The sequence below is a fragment of the Eptatretus burgeri genome, chromosome 2 (assembly GCF_056783735.1).
Source record: "Eptatretus burgeri isolate ZD-2024b chromosome 2, Ebu_testis_v1, whole genome shotgun sequence".
Taxonomy (NCBI): Eukaryota; Metazoa; Chordata; class Myxini; order Myxiniformes; family Myxinidae; genus Eptatretus; species Eptatretus burgeri.
The window spans coordinates 119,828,816-119,846,381 of NC_140962.1; the positions used below are offsets into that span (position 1 = coordinate 119,828,816).

General features: G+C 42.6%; 1 protein-coding gene and 1 pseudogene across 9 annotated transcripts in view; one reads left to right on the plus strand and one right to left on the minus strand.

Annotated features, from left to right (window-relative positions):
- The window catches only part of LOC147032944 (nuclear factor 1 A-type-like), a 401,548-nt gene that overhangs the window by 102,845 nt on the left and 281,137 nt on the right, over positions 1 to 17,566 (minus strand). The gene's annotated exons all lie outside the window — the stretch shown is intronic.
- Positions 5,327 to 7,980, plus strand: LOC147032945 (uncharacterized; annotated as a pseudogene).

Genomic DNA, 17,566 nt, shown 5'->3' on the forward strand with positions numbered 1-17,566 from the left:
TTTGGGACACCCTGTGTGTATATGTATATATATATATTTATATATATATATATATATATATATATATATATATATATATATATATATATATATATATTGTTATGGCTGTGGAAATTCGCAAACCACCATTCAGGATCCTCAACTGAGATATCTCTAAGTACATGTGTAGTTAGCCCAAACCCGTTGTATAGAGGGAATTTATGTGATCCATTCGGGCTGCGACGTTTTGATTTAGCCATTTTTTCTGTTCTATCTTTATTTTGAACCAACCACGTCTCAACCGCCATCACACAACAACCACGCCACCGCCATCATCTACGCTCCCACATCATCGCATCACCGCCATTCCCAAACGGCACCATAACCATCAAACCACCACCGAAAACCCTCCACCACCTTCGCCTCTCTCCTTCACAACCAACAACCGCACCACCTGTGAACACTGAACGTCGGGCTGTCTCGGGCTCGTTCGGCGATTGGTGCCGAACGCACCGAGCCGCGAGCGCGAATAGCGGCCTTTCCGAGGGAAAATTCGGATCAAAAACGCTACACGCCCACTTCTCCTCTGTCCAATTAGCGAGCGCGGGGCGGCTTGGCCCCGCCTCCAAGCGTGTGTATGTGACGTCCGTATATGCAAATTTTAGGATCAGGGGAGGTTCACGCCCATTTTTGCCTCGCCAATGGCTGACCAGGGGGCGCGTGGCCCCGCCTCCAATCGCGTTCTGATCCTAAAATTTGCATATACGCTTCTCCTGCCGCCTATAAAAAGGCGAGCGCAAGGTGAATTAAAGAGAGTGGAAAAAGTCGGGTCGGTCAGGTGAGGAGAGTGCGGAACTGAGAAGAGTTGCAGGAAGAGTTGAGTTCTAGAGTTGCCTGGAGAGGATCGTCGAGAAGTGGCTGTTGGGGACGCGTTGCATTGCGTTTGTGAAGTTGAGGCGAGTGCGCGCGGTGGAACTGCAGGCAAGGGAGCTCGGGTCCGAGGCAGGAAGGACAGCGGTCGGCGACGAGGTTGCGGTGTGGGATCGCTCGTCTCGTCGCGGGACCCAAGCCAGCCAGCCACTCCACTCCCCCAGGGCATCAACAATCTCCCTTCCCCCCGTGCTGAGATAGTGCAAAAGGGGGCCCCGTTCCCACCCCCTCCCACACGTGGTGCCAACGAAACCCGCCAAGGAGCACGGAGTCGGGGCACAGCGCGCGGCCACATTTGCGGCTCGCCCGCCAACGCGTCACGAGGACGCGGGTAGGACCCCCCCCCCCCGGTCTCGCGGACCTGGCCACTCCTCTCGGTCCCGCGCACATTTTAGGTGGCCTGTCTGCCTCCTTGTCTATGAGGGTGGCTTCTTTCCTTTGCTTTTGTGTAAATGTGTGTTGGCGCCGTTTGTGAAGTAAAACTGTATAAGGGTTGCCGTGTGTGCGCGTAGTCGGTATTAACTCTGCGTCGTTGTTGCTTTTATTGTTTTGGTTGCTTTATGTGCATTTTGACTGTATGGCTGTATATACGTGCTTTCCGTGTGCCGGGAAATAAATGTGCATTGTGTGAACTGTTTTACCGTTTCACTTCATCTTTTCTCTAATTGACTCTCCATCCTGCTTCACGTAAAGGGTTTGTAGTGGGTGCAACATCCCGGTAAATAATCTGAACCGTCCAGGTCGACGATAACACCGCTCGGTTATCCCGATAGTACGGAACGGGCCGCCCAAGCGGCTCGTGTCCGGAGTCGACCTGCGGCGAGGTACGATCGCCCGGTTTACCATCCGCGTGGGTACTTAGGTAGGCCGAGTTTGGAGAACAACCCTATCCTATGCGGGTGGCCAATTGGCACGATTGTGGTGAGGTCGAAAGGCCCACCCATGACTAGCTCCCGGCGTTGGTCCGAGAGGGTTACGACAGAATTGTCCGTCCGGTGGGCGACGTGCCGCGATCCGAGTTACGCGCCGGCGGGCGCGAATTCGCAACAATATATATATATATATATATATATATATATATATATATATATATATATATATATATATATATATATATATATACATATACATATATACATATACATATATATATATATATATATACATATACATATATACATATACATATATATATATATACATATACATATATATATATATATATATATATATATATATACATATACATATATATATATACATATACATATATATATATGCATATACATATATATATATATATACATATACATATATATACATATACATATATATATATATATATACATATACATATATATACATATACATATATATATATATACATATACATATATATATATATATGTATTGTTACGAATTCTGGCCCGCCTGGCGTGCGATCGGCTGCGTACCTCGAATGGCAGCCGCGCCGCCCACCGGACGGACAATTCAGTCGTGACCCTCCTGGAACTACCGCCAGAAACCAGTCACCGGTGGAGATTTAACCTCACCACAGCCCAGTCCGCATTCTACCCGCGCGAGATAGGGTGAATCGCCAAATTCAATATACCTAAGTACTCGCGCGGATAACCTACCGAGGGGCTGCACCGCGCCGCAGGTCGGCTTGAGACACGAACCGCTTAAGCGGTCCGTTCCGTTCTACAGTGATAACCGAGTGGTGTTATCGCCGACCTCGATGGTTCAGATTATTTATCGGGTGTTTAAAACCCACTACCAATCATTCCACGAAGTAAGGTGGCACTTTCAATAAAGGAAAGGACGCAACGATGGGGAACAGTTCGACAAAGACATTTATTATTACATACACAACACAAGTAAGGCAGTCATGCAATGTTCAAGCAACAAATAGAATGTACTACTACCGACTACAAGCAAAGATCAATTTCCATGCACCGTTGCTTAGGCAAGTTTACTTCACAGAGACACGGCGCCACAGCAGTTATCCAAAAGCAAGAAATGGCCACCCTCACAGACAAGGGTGGCAGACAGGGTCCGTGGACTGAATGGCGTGGAACCTGGTCGATCGGTCAGGCCCACGAGACCAAAGGGTCTTACCCGCGCCCTCATGGCGCGACGGTGGGCACGTCGCGACGTCGACTCCCCACGGCGTTGCGTAGCCGCGCCTGACCTCAGGCCCCTGGCGTGGTAAGCGTGCTCTCTCCGGCGTTGCTGCTGGTGCTTTCACGACCCACGACCAAACTAGAAAAGACTGAAGGGCAGAAGGGGCTTCAGGAGCAGAGAGAGAGCGAGCCTCGTGCACAACCGCCCTTTATAATCTGAGGCTCCGCTCTTCGCCCCACCCCGCTTCTGGCTCCACCTCCCTTCGAGAAGATTCCCGAAAAGGGACGTTCCCTCACCCCGACCACCTCGCGCTGTTCATCCACCAATCGGCAGTGAGCTGCCCTCCCCCTGCCTCCGTCACACTCCTCGGAGAAACAGGAGGGAAAAATCCGCGCGCCCATCGGAACTCCTCTGGTTTCCTTTTGCATTCAACGGTTTTCAACGCGGCCTGTTGCTTGCGTGGATGTTTGTTCAAAATAACAATTGAAAAAGAAAAACGGCTATCTCAAAGAGTCGCACCCCGATGAATCACACGAATTCCCTTTAAACAACGGTGGGGAACTATCTGCACATAAACTTAGCGTCATAACTGGTCTGAGGAACCTTTATGGTGTATTGCGAATTTCCACAGCCGTAACAATATATATATATATATATATATATATATATATATATATATATATATATATATATATATATATATATATATATATATATATATACACATAAATTGACACCTTCCATGCTCTTCTAGCTAAAGAAGCTGCATAAAGCAACCAAGAAGGCCGACACAAGAGAGCGCTTTGCTGTTTCAAACCCTTCCCAGAGTTCCTCCACAGGTATAAAGACATTCACAAATAGTACACACATGTGAATCCCAATGCCACATACCCCTCAGCTGCCTGACCAATTTCATTGCTCATTAGCAAATCATCAGCGACAGCGCAAACAGCAATGGAAACCGATGAGGCTCCCAAGCATGTATCACATGCAAATGTCAAAAGCAGTCAATATATTAATCATTAAGAAAGACCCACCCACATCTCTCACCTATGAATGGAGGAAATAGCCAATCAGCTCTCACGTAATCAACTGAACCCAGGTGGCTTGGATTATTTGAATAAATAAACACCTCCCATGCACTTCTAGCCATAGAAGCTGCATAAAACAACCAAGAAGGCCAACACAAGGAAAGTGCTTTGCTCTTTCAAACCCTTCCCAGAGTTCCTCCACAGCTATAAAGGCATTCACAAAGAGTACACACATGAGAATCCCAATGATACACACCCCCTCAGCTGCCGAACCGGTTTCACCACTTATTGGCGAATCATCAACAAACAGCAATGCAAACCAATGAGGCTCCCAAGCATGTATCACATGAAAATGTCAAAAGCAGTCAATATAAAAATAATAAAGAAAGACCCACCCACATCTCAAGCGCTTACCTTGTGTTGGCCTTCTTGGTTGCTTTATGCAGCTTATTCGGCTCGAAGAACATGGGAGGTGTCAATTTATTTATATTATCCTCGCCACGTGGGTTTAGTTGATTAGGTGAGAGCTGATTGGCTCTTCCCTCCATTCACAGGTGAGAGATGTGGGTGGGTCTTTCTTTATTAATTCTATATTGACTGCTTTTGACAATTGCATGTGGTACATGCTTGGGAGCCTCATTGGTATGTATTGCTGTCTGCACTGTCGCTGATGATTTGCTAATAAGCGATGAAATCAGTCTGGCAGCTGAGGGGGTGTGTAGCATTGAGATTCTCATGTGTGTACTATTTGGGAATGTCTTTATAGCTGTGGAGGAACTCTGGGAAGGGTTTGAAATAACAAAGCACTTACCTTGCGGAGGCCTTCTTGGTTGCTTCATGCAGCTTCTTCGACTGGAAGAGCATGGGAGGTGTCAATTTATTTATATAATGCTAGCCACCTGGGTTTAGTTGATCAGATGAGAGCTGGTTGGCTATTCCCTCCATTCACAGGTGAGAGATGTGGGTGGGTCTTTTGTTTATATATATATATATATATATATATATATAAACATCAGCTGGATATATATATATATATATATATATATATATATATATATCAGCTGGATTTGAACACATAAATTGCGTGACCAATGCACAATGTTGTTTCCAATAAGGAACCAATCACCATGTTGTGTTGTGTTATGTTGTCTTTTCTGCCAGAGAAATTGGATCAGCAAAACGTTTGCAAACAGCCGCACCAATCACACATGATTAGTTATCTTTGCAACCCACCCCAAATAGTTAAATTAATCTAGTCAAATATGGCATACACACAGATTAAGCTGACGAATAATAACGTGACCTGCACAGAAAGCCAACAGACTCAGTCATGGCAGAGGAAAGGCTTGCTGCAATTGCCAACTTTCATCACCGAGTTCGATTTTCTTTATCAAGTGAATTCCGTTCTAAATGGAGGACACTACAGCTGCTGTCTTGAGGCCATGCAGCTGCTTGCTGAAGCCTTTGAACGTCTCATGTATAAAGAATTCTTCACTGAGAAAGGCGTCGAGCCATATGCATCTGAGCTTGCCATCCTGATGAACCTCAAGTCTGCTGTCGAGAAGAAAAGTATCACCGTTAGTTAGAGGTACATGGTACAGTTTGCTGATGCATCAAAAACGCTTGTAGAAGATCTGAACAGCTTCATCAAAACAAGGTCTGATGTCAATGAAAACTTCAAGTTCTGGGCTCAGTTCCTTGATATGATGGCCATTGTTCGTGACCTTTTGAGAGCTGATCGTGAGGGGATGTGGGAACTCCACCTGGATGCTGTCCAACGTACTTTGAACTTGTTTGCAGCATTTGATTCCACCAATTACATGCGATGGTGTTCTCTGTACCTAGCAGACATGCGACGCCTGCCTGAGACAGCACCATCAGTGTATGAGAACTTTGCAAGAGGCAATTTTTCGATCAAAGACAAACCTGGCCAATTCACGGCAGTCGGAGGAGACCAGAAATTAGAGCAGAGCATAAACCTTTGGTCCAAGTGGAGTGATGGAGTCATTGGGCATGCCAAACAAAAGCAGTATGTGGCTCAGTGGGACTTAATTTACCATGGAATTATGGCAGTGAAGAACCTACATCGCCAATACGCAGATATGATGGAGAGGACGCGTGAGACTTACAGCCACCATGAATCATCCCAAGCCACAACGAACCGCTAAGACTCACATATTCAGGAAATGATGAGATTCATCGAGGAGAAGGGGTCTCCTTTGTCTCTAGACACTTCCCCAACACCGCAAAACCTTGTGACAAAAGAAGTCATGTCCGAGGACATCAGAAATGACATGCTTAATGCCTTCACAAAAGGAAAAGAAAAGTACCTGACATTCAGGAAAGAGAGGTTTCTCGAGAAAAGTACACGAATCAGTGACACCATTCACCATGCAAACTTGAAAACAATGAAAACCATCCGAAAAAAAGTCAGACAAGACAATCAAGAAGACAGTGAAGGAGAGGAATATTGCAGAGAGAAACATTGTAATTGCTTGGGAGCGTGGACTCACAACTGAGGACCTATTAAAATATGATGTTGTATCCTCCCCCATGTTGTTTGATGATGAAGGGATGATGACAAAACCAGGAAAGAGCCTGTTTATCAACGAGTTAGAGACCCACCTCAAATCAGAGGACTACAGCTATCGTCATCAAACCAATGCTTCATTTGTAGTGGACATCATGGCTACCATTCGAAAGATTAATGTTACCGGACCCATGTTCAATGACCTTCTGTTTGATTTCATGTCATATACGGACATATATCGTCAGTTTGGGCGATGTGATTATGTGTTTGACATGTATTCTGATGACCCCTCTGTGAAGGACAGTGAAAGGAAGAGGCGTACTGAGACTGTACCCATTGAATACAGTGCAGTTGAGCCATCAACACCACTGCCAAAAGATATGAAAACTTTCTGGCCTTCCAACAATCACAAAGTTCTCCTTGAAAAACTGATCTCCAACCATCTTCGTTCAAATATTCCTCACACTGATCAGTATCCTATTGTACTCGAGCAGGTGACCAGAGAGGAAGAGGATTGGCAATGTATTAAAATTCACAAAAGTGGCCAGAACGCACAAGCACACCTTCAATCCACATTTGAAGAAGCTGATCTTCGCATACTCCTTCATGTTCTGGACTCAATCAAGGAAGGATACAAAGTGTGTGTTGTTATCTCCAATGATACCGATGTAATTGTTGCCCTGCTTCACCACATGTCTGTCTTTCTCCAATATAACCTCGAGGAGCTGTTGGTACGAGCTGGAGTTGGAGATAGCACATGGTATGTGCCCCCTTCATACCTTGTTCGAGTGTATCGGACGTCACCTCTGTGCAGTCCTACATGCTGTACACAGCCTTACGGGATGTGATATCACCAGCAAAGTTGGGACGAAGAAGGCCGCTTTGAAAGCTGAACCAGAGAAGTTGCAGCAGCAATTTGGGACAATACCAACCCTTTCCCCGTCCATTATCAGGAATGCAGAAAGTTACTTGATCAAAGTGCTAAAATCAAGTAGTGATTCCAAGAACTTTTCTGATTTGTGGTCCAAGGACTTCCAACACACAAAAGGGAGTCCTCATCACAACCTACCTCCAACCAGTCAGGGACTCCTGCCGCATATCAAGCGTATTTTTTACAATGAGTACACAATCATGCATGCTTTGGAGATTCATCGTGATCCAGAAAGTGCGATGTCACTAAAGCCAGAGGATTGTGGATTTGAGCACGACGAAGAACAGTGGATACCTGAGACATCATGGAAAACCCTTGAATCCCATTGGACGGTTGTCTGTTCATGTACAAAGTGTGCCTCAACTTGCCCTTGTAGGACTGCTAATGCCAAATGTGTCAATTTCTGTCAATGCAAGAAGGCATCCCCCAGCACTTGCAAAAATCCCATGGCTTGATAAAGAATATCGAACTCGGTGATGAAAGTTGATAATTGCAGCAAGCCTTTGTTCTGCCATGACTGAGTCTGTTGGCTTTCTGCGCAGGTCACGTATTATTCGTCAGCTTAATCTGTGTGTATGCCATATTTGACTGGATTCAATTTAGAAAGGCAATATTCATCGTGCTCCTTGATGAGATTCAGACACAAGGATAAAGCTGAACTTTTAGTAAAATTTAGCATGTCCCTATACTGTCTTCGCTAGAACTGTTTGGCGGCCATTTTGAAATTATCCAAATTAGGTCCACTCCAATGAGGATAATAATGGTGCCAATGAATTATTTGGTATAAAAAACCTATGCAAAGACAGCAAAATGAACTTCCTATCACACTTGTTTTTGAAGTTAGAACTCTTTGACCAAATTTGGTTAAAGCGGCTTTTTGGGGGTAGGGGTGACTTCTGTTTACATTTGACCCTACTGTCACGATATACTGCCCGAAAGCATGAATATTAATCATGCAGTGATCAATAGATTTAATGAGAAAACTTTTGGCCAATTAAGGTTACTCTATCTACAAAATTGGGTGTATGAGAGGTGATTGAAGTTTGAGCAACTTTCAAACTGAGTGATTTTTGGAGAAAAAAATACGCTAAATAAGGCATTTTTTTGCATAAAAATCAGGTTTATTGTATTGAACCATGCAAAAACTATGTTAGCTATGTTCAAACATGATAAATAAATGTAACATTTGAATCTAATGCACTGTCTACTTGTGAGTTATTCCCTGAAACCTGACTTTTGCTATTTTGGTCCATTGGCGTCAAGGCATAATTACACATTGGGCTGTACAGGGAAAATGCACTTGATCTGGAAGCATTACCCATACTTTTTCTGAGGGTCTCAATATATAGAACAGGAAAATACCAAGTTTTGCTGTACAAGAGAGATGTACACGAAACCCTCCCCCCCCCCCCCAGAACATATACTAAAATTACAGGAAAGAAAAAAATTAAGATAATTTATGGCATGATTGTGTTGGCAACGCTTTACCATAAGGGCATTATAATTTGTGCAGAGCTCAACATTAAACAAAGGTTCAACATGCTCTTTCACCATCTTTTCCCACGAGAAACATGCCCACTAAGCACCCAGGCTTTGAAAGAGATTTAATTGCCATTAAAAAAGTGAGCATCTATGGGATGCCAGATGGCAACCACTTTCCTAAAAGTCCTTTTGGCAATTGTATAAAATATTCATACTCCATCATATGTCATTTTCTCAAAATTTCCTATATTCCTGGATAGATGTGCATAGCTTTTCTGATTCACTTCAATACATAGAGAATAATTTACATGGCTGCAGTCTACAACTACAAGGGCACTCGGAGGAGCGCATACCTCCGCTAAGCTTATTTGTTTACGTTTTGTATCCCACGGATAGGCCGGATCAGGATTCAGTCCTGAACTAAAATTTAATCGGCTTGTTCTTGTCACTTAACCAACTCATCCACCAAGTTTCATCTGAATCCTTCACCAACTTTTTGAGATATCCTGTTCACAAACAAACAAACAAGAAAGATGTCGTCCATAGCAAGGAACATGCAAAATCCAAAAAAGAAATTTGACTTTAAAAAGAATTGGTGGTTGAATTCAATGACCAAATATGCAACTCCTCTTCAAATTTCAAGTCAATTGGATGAAAATTGACAATTTTAGAAATTTGGTCAATGTTGACTTTTTGGCCTAAGTTGACCTTTTGGCCAATGTTGACCTCAAAAATACTTGTTCATTGAATTCAGTGACATGATCTGCAAATCCTCTTCAAATTTCAAGTCAATGGGATGAAAATTGCAGATTTTAGAAATTTCACCTTTGTTGTTGACCTTTGGCCTAGGTTAACCTTTTGGTCTATGTTAACCTCAAAAATAATAGGTGTTGAATTCAGTGGCCTGAAATATAAATCCTCTTCAAATTTCAAGTCTATCGGATGAAAATTGAGGATTTTAGAAATCTCACCTAAGTTGTTCACCTTTGTCCAATGTTGACCTTTTAGCCTAAGTCGACCTCAAAAATAATTGGTGGTTAAATTCAATGAACAAATATGCAACTCCTCTTCAAATTTCAAGTCAATCAAATAAAAATTCACAATTTAAAAAAATTGAGCTATGTTGACCTCAGCTACCCTCTAACTTAGACATTTGCCTTGATATCCTTGCAGTTCTCTCCTCATGCCAGGTGTTGGCTTAATAGTTAGGGTGGTGGACTTGGGATCGGAAGATCCTGAGTTCAAATCCTACTCGGCTGTTGAATTAATACCAGGTGGGGTTGACTCTGCTTGTCATCCTTCCGGGGTCGGCAAAATGAGTGCCAGCATGCTGGTAAACTGTGTCGGAGTGGCGACCCGTCCAGGATTGTGCCCAATAGCCTAGGAGACTGCTTAGGCAGCACCAACGCTTTGCACAGAGTATGGTCCCGATGGATGGATGGTTCTCTCCTCCAACCTCTTTCCCACTTTCTCTAAGCCTGAATTCTGCACCTCAACCTTTGAAGCTCCTGTTCCTTCCCATCTGTCAAAAAGCACCTGTTATATAAATTGCCTTTAAACACTTGTGTGCTATATGGGTTTCCTATATAGCCTCAATGAAATGCTTGTTTGTGGTTGAGTGATGAGAGAAGATATTTGATGTAAGAGGTAAACACTAAGTGTTTATGATGACAAATAGACTGTCATAAAATTAATGAAGTTACATCTGTTTTCATTGCCTTTTGAGCAACAATTATAACTTCCCATTTATTTTTCAAAACAAACCCTGTTTTGCACAAAATCTCAAAGTAAGATCTTTATCTCCACCACCAAAGGTGGATGGATAGAGGTTACGTTTTCACCTCTGTCTGCCTGTTTGTCTGTCTGTCTCTCTGTGAGCATATCTCAAAAAGTTATGGACGGATTCTTAAGAAATTTGGTGAACAGGTTCAGTTTGTGACAAGGACGAAGTGATTAGATTTTGGTGAAGATCCAGATCCAGATCTGACTGCTATAATTCTTCAAGCGATTCTTCACCATTAAGAGATAGGACTAAAAACGGTATATAGCACGATATCTCAAAAAAAGTTGTGGACGGATTCGGACAAAACTTAGTGGACATGGTGTGTGTGTGTGTGTGTGTGTGTGTGTGTGTGTGTGTGTGTGTGTGTGTGTGTGTGTGTGTGTGTGTGTGTGTGTGTGTGTGTGTGTGTGTGTGTGTGTGTGTGTGTGTGTGTGTGTGTCAAGGAAGAATTGTTTCAATTTTGGTGAAAATCTGGATCCAGATGCGAGAAGTTTTTAATCTTCAAGCGATTCTTCACCATTGAGAGATAGGGCCAAAAACGAAACACAGTGCCTTCAGAAAGTATTCACACCCCTTGACTTTTGGCACATTTTCTTGCGTTACAGCCTGAATTTAAAATGAATTAAATATTTTTAAAAATTGTCACCAAAGTATTATAAATACCTCATTATGACAATGTGAAAACATGTTTTTAGACATTTTTACAAATTAATAAAAAATGAAAAGCTGAAATGTCTTTGCGTCAATAAGTATTCAACCCCTTTGCTACGACACTTCAAATTGAGCTCAGGTGCATCCAATTTCCTTTCGTTGTCCTTGAGATGTCTCCACAACTTGATTGGAGTAAACCTGTGGCCAATTCAATTGTTTGGACACAGCTGACAGGTCACATAGCTGATAGTGCATGCAAGACCAGAAACTCCACCATGAAGGTCAAGGATCTGTCCGTAGAACACGAAGATAGAATTGTGAGGAGGCATCAATCTGGGGAAGGGTATAATACAATTTCTAGAGTGTTGAAAGTTTCCAAGAGCACAGTGAGCTGCATCATTAGGAAATGGAAAGAATATGGAACAACCCAAACTCTTCCTAGAGCTGGCCGTCCAACCAAACTGAGCAACCAGGCAAGAAGGACCTTGGTCAGGGAGGTGACCAAGAACCAAATGACCACTCTGACAGAACTACACAGTTCCTTGGCTGAGATGGGAGAACCTGCTGGAAGGACAACAGTCTCTGCAGCACTTCACAAATCTAGGCTTTATGGGAGAGTGGCCAGGCAGTAGCCACTCCTGAGAAAAAGGCACATGTCAGCATGCCTGGAGTTTGCAAAAAGGCACGTGAAAGACACTGAGAGAATGAGGCAAAATATTCCGTGATCTTATGACGAGAACTCTTGGGCCTCAATGCAAAATGCTACGTCTGGTGGAAACTGAGCACAGCTCATCACCCATCGAACACCATGACGACTGTGAAACATGGTGGTGGCAGCATCATGCTATAGGGAAGTTTTTCAGTGGCAAGGACTGGGAGACTTGTGAGGACAGAGGAAAACAGGTTGGGAATGTGACAAGTTGATTTGCCATTTTTGCAATGACAGAGGGAACAATGAATGTAGCCAAGTACAGGCAAATCCATGAGGAGAACCTGCTTCAGAGTGCAGAAGACCTGAGACTGCGGTGAAGATTTATGTTCCAACAGGACAAAGACCCTAAGCATACAACCAAAGCAACACTGGAATGGCTTCAGAACAAGAATGTGAAAGTCCTTGAGTGGGCTCGCCAAAACCCAGACTTGAATCCTATTGAGAATCTGTGGAAAGATTTGAAGATTGTTGTTCACCGACACTCACCATCCAACTTGACAGAGCTTGAGCAAATCTGTAAGGACGAATGGGAGAAAATCCCCAAATCCAGATGTGCAAAGCTGATCCAGACATATCCAAGAAGACATGAAGTTGTAATTGCTGCCAAAGGCGCTTCTACATAGTATTGACTCAGGGGTCAGCAAACTTATTGATGCAAGGCATTTCAGCTTTTCATTTTTCATAAATTTGTGAAAATTTCTAAAAACATGATTGCACTTTGTCATTATGCGGTATTTTTGTGTAGATCGGTGACAATTTTTGTTTAATGTCATCCATTTTAAATTCAGGCTGTAACAACAAAATGTGAAAAAGTTGAGGGGTGTGAATACTTTCTGAAGGCACTGGATAGCACGATATCCCAAAAAGTTACGGATAGATTCAGAAAAAAGTTTCTGCATGATTTGGGTCAGTGACAAAAACAAGCCAATTCGATATTTTGGTTCAGGTTCAGATGCAGATCCGGCCTCTCAGGGGGATACAAAATGTAAACTGTTCAGCCTGTTTGCACATAAGCGGAAGGATGGGCTCTAACGAATGCCGTTCTAATTTGAACCTTGAAATTATCTTTTAAAGTTTGAACTTTGAAATAATTAAAGTTAGTTTGAACCGTTAACCTCAACGCAGACTGTTGCAAACAGGATCTTTAATTATAAAGTGAATCATTCACCTTGGTAGATGGTGAAAACATAAATCACACTCATTAAAAAAATTGGCAGGAAAATCCCATGAGATTTTTTTTTTTAAGATAAATGTTGAACCTTAAAAACAAAAAAACCCTCATGCACACCTCAATTGGGGAAGTACAATTAATCAAACGTGGCCTTATTATTGACAAATTAATAAATCTAAAAGTTACATCCTGCAGATGTCATCAATGTTAGCAAATGCAAATTTAACTGGGATTCAATCAGGAATTTGGTACACTGGTTGCCTCATCCCTGTGCACCATTGATGACACAATCACAGCACTAAAGTGCAGTGTCCCCTGTAGGTTAAGGCAGATATTTGTAATTTGACTAGGATGACAGATCATCACTCGCCTACTGTTCACCAAAACACACCGTGGGATATATAACATTATTAACCAGCTAATGTCAGGAGACGAGTCTCCAACTGAAGGTCCCTCCAACGATTGGCACACACTCGTCGATGCAACCAATGCCATGCCTGCTAAATAACAGACCGGCGGTTTAAATCAAGCCAGGAATTGAACCTACAGGAGACATCTGTCACACCTCAGACACAAGTGTGCTACCTCAGCACCATCGTGTCAGACTGTGGATGAATAAATGAGAGAGAAAAGTTTGATAGGTTTGAAAAGAAAATCCATTAAACTTCTGAGTGGATGCAATTCTTTTGCATAACTGTATTAACTAATGAGAGAAATCATATGCATGCTCACAGATTAGAGAAAATGTATTACGGAATCTCCACTCAAAACAATACATGACATCAGCAATCTCTCCCTGAGGATGTACCAATTGACCTTGACAAGAAAAGTTTTATGTAACTGCAGATCAGCCACAGAACTGCTTTCAGTTTTAAGACTGAAGGAGGCTTGAGTCATGAAATCTTGATATGGAATGGAAATGCATGGAGCAACACTTGATTGCATTAGGCAGTGGAATTATATTTTTGGTTGTGTTACACACTTCCTGTTTAAGTCTTACATCAAATCTCTTTTCCCACTACTCAGCTGCAAACGAATATTTAATTGAGGCTCCATTGCAAAGCCATGCCGCACACAAGGGTTTAGAGGTCAATTATATAATAAGTGCTCATAAAGAGCAACGAAGGGGTGCAATGAACAAACAGCCAAACAGACAAACAGACATGGGTGAAAGCATAACCTCCGTCCACCTTTGGTGGTGGAGGTAAAACTATTAACTTTTCATTTCCACATTGTGATAAAAAAAAATAAAATGTGAATTCAATGTCAACCCTCCTACGATCTATGATGATGAGTTATTTTAGAGAGGAAAAAGAGAGATAAATTAAGTAGATTTATTTGGAAAGAAGAAAATAAATGAAAAATGGGCAGGAACTGAAAAGAGATTTAAAAAATAGGACCCCCTGTCCTGAAGCTCACGTGGATCAGGAGCAACAGCCACTCAAACACCCCCCCCCCCCCCGCAGACCCTCGTCGAACCTGAATCTTTTTAATGCCATGAACAAACTTTGGTACATCACGAGTGATGAAGGTTGGGGTCAAGTTTCATTGAAATTGTGTGTGTAGTTTGGAGAAGAGAACAAATACCTATGTTGGGGGGTCAAACCCCCCCTCCCCACCTCCCCCATAGATCCCCTTAATGAGTGCATATTTTGAAGTCAATCCATTTTGGTACATGACGGGTGATGAAGGCTGTGGTCAAGTTTCATTGAAATTGTGTGTGTAGTTTGGAGAAGAGAACAAATACCTATGTTGGGGGGTCAAACCCCCCCTCCCCATCCCCCCATAGATCCCCTTAATGAGTGCATATTTTGAAGTCAATCCATTTTGGTACATGACGGGTGATGAAGGCTGTGGCCAAGTTTCATCGAAATTGTGCGTGTAGTTTTGGAGAAGAGAGAAAATACCCATTTTGGGGGGGGGGGGTTAACAACCCCTCATCGACCCCTTCAATGAGCACAGATTTTGATCTGGTCAATATACTTCGGTCCATCACGGGTGTTGAATGTTGTGGTTAAGTTTTCCAGAAATTGTGTGTCGTTTTCAGAGGAGACAGCAAATAATATTTTGGGGGGTCAACAACCCCCCACCCCCGTAGACTCCTTTAATGAGTGCAGATTTTGATGCGGTCAATAAACTTTCCTTAGTCATCAGATATGAAGCTTGTGGCCAAGTTTCATCGAAATCGTGTGTTTGGTTGAAGCGATAACGACTGAAGTGTTTACGGACTGTCTGACTCACTGAATGACTGACTGACTGACTGACTACTCACTCAGTCACCTACGGACACTGCTCGATCGTATAAGCTCAGCTGACTAAAGTGCAGGTGAGCTAAAAAGGAATGTGAATTTTTATTTTATAAAGCAACTAAAAGGAAAACAGAAAGAGAATTCTTCACTCAATTCCTATCATGTACTGCAAAACATAATCTTCCACAACGAAACCTGATTGCACTAACAAACAAAAAAAAACTGTGAGTTTATGTGCTGTAAAAATGGGAAAGTGTGGGTGAAGAAAAGGCAAGAGATCTTGAGGCAATAGCCAATTCACAAGGGGAGCCCCAGTGGTTCGTGGAGGGGTGACATTACTTGTGTTGCCAACTACGGTAATCACTGAGGGCATGAGGCCGGTACCCAACCGACTTGGCATCGAGGCAGAGGAATCCCTTTCTCTCTCTCCTGGCTGAGTATATCCACTGCAGTGCCAGATGAGAGGTGAATGACCAAAAATCACTTAACCTCAGTAGCTTGGCCAAAGCCCACACTGAGAGCTGAGTGCGATTTGAGAGAGAGAGAGAGAGAGGCATTCCACTGTGTTTGCCAAATTCCGTGTTGCAAACGGTTCCAAATCCATTGCCATGAACTGAAAACCAATAGATTCAGGGTTGAATGAGGAGTTAGATCTTGAAAAGAATGTGTGCTGAACAGAACAGCATTGCAGTCAGTAATCATTACAGGTGTACAAGTGGTATTCAAGTACAATAAAGGTTCAGATACACTTGGGGATATTTAAACGACCAGGTAATGCTTCTCGGTGAGCTTTAAGGCAGCCACGTTGAAAATGCAAACACTTGTGTTTCTAATTTTTGTTCTCTTGACAAAGTGAGAGTAGGTAAAACATCATCAAACTCTAACTTGTCTTTTCTTTTACTTTTTGTCTTCATAAACTGCTTTGTATGCAAGACTGGGGCTCATGGAAGAGTGAGACTACAGTCGGCCATGACAGTGGGTCCACATTTGGGAAAAAAAAACCCAGCATGTGAGTGATCGAACAGGAAAAGAGCAGAGAAAGGAGGGAAGCAACTCACATCAATGTTTGAGTCAGAGGGTTGAATTGGTGGGGGGTTCAAGGGGGTAGAAAAGATCACAGGTAGCGAATGGAGATCACTTTTTCTTGACGCGCTATGTGCACAAACATACATTATTATCTATCTTTAAAAGTATACATTTTGTTCGCACTCGTGTTTCCCTATTATTTGTAAAATAACAATTGAAAATGTTTGTACAACTTGGTATGTTTAGCTCAGCGTGCCACAGCCGCACAGCCGGGCTTTAAGTAAATTAACGGTACGGGTTTAAGGAAAGCAAAGAAAAATTATCTCAAAATGACATCTTCTTTGGAACATTTTTGTTGCAAAATGTACTAAACATACCGACAGTATATATTTCTTCCTCTGCTGCCACAGTGAATAAATCTTTGAGTGTTTGTTTACCTGGCATCAATTGAATAAACTTGATAACAAGGCCAACAAAAGAAGTTGAAGCATTTAAAAGGCTAATACTGATGACAAATAAAAAATTAAACAATGCTTTTGCTCGTTGGCAGTGTCCACAAATGTAAACCTGCCTTTATGCTAAAACTTTTGTTTTATCAAACCACAATCATTGAAATTGCCGACAGTTGGTGGACGTTAGATATCTCACGGTGTCCTTTGAGAAGAGTCGGCGAGATATCGCCGGCATCATGACCAAATTCAAAATTCCTGCCCTGACTTCTTGAGCCGGACTGCTGACCCGACCAGTATTGCAGCCGAGTAAATGCTTTGGCAGCACCAATGTTTTGCACAAGGGATGGCACATGATGACGATGACGATGACGATGACAATGACGATGAATCATTAAAATAGCACATACTAAGGTGAAAATGCTATATTTAGATGCCCAATACATTGCAGAAAACTATAAGGAGTCAACTTCAAATCAATTGATCCACCCTCAATCAACCGAGCATGTGAACTTGGG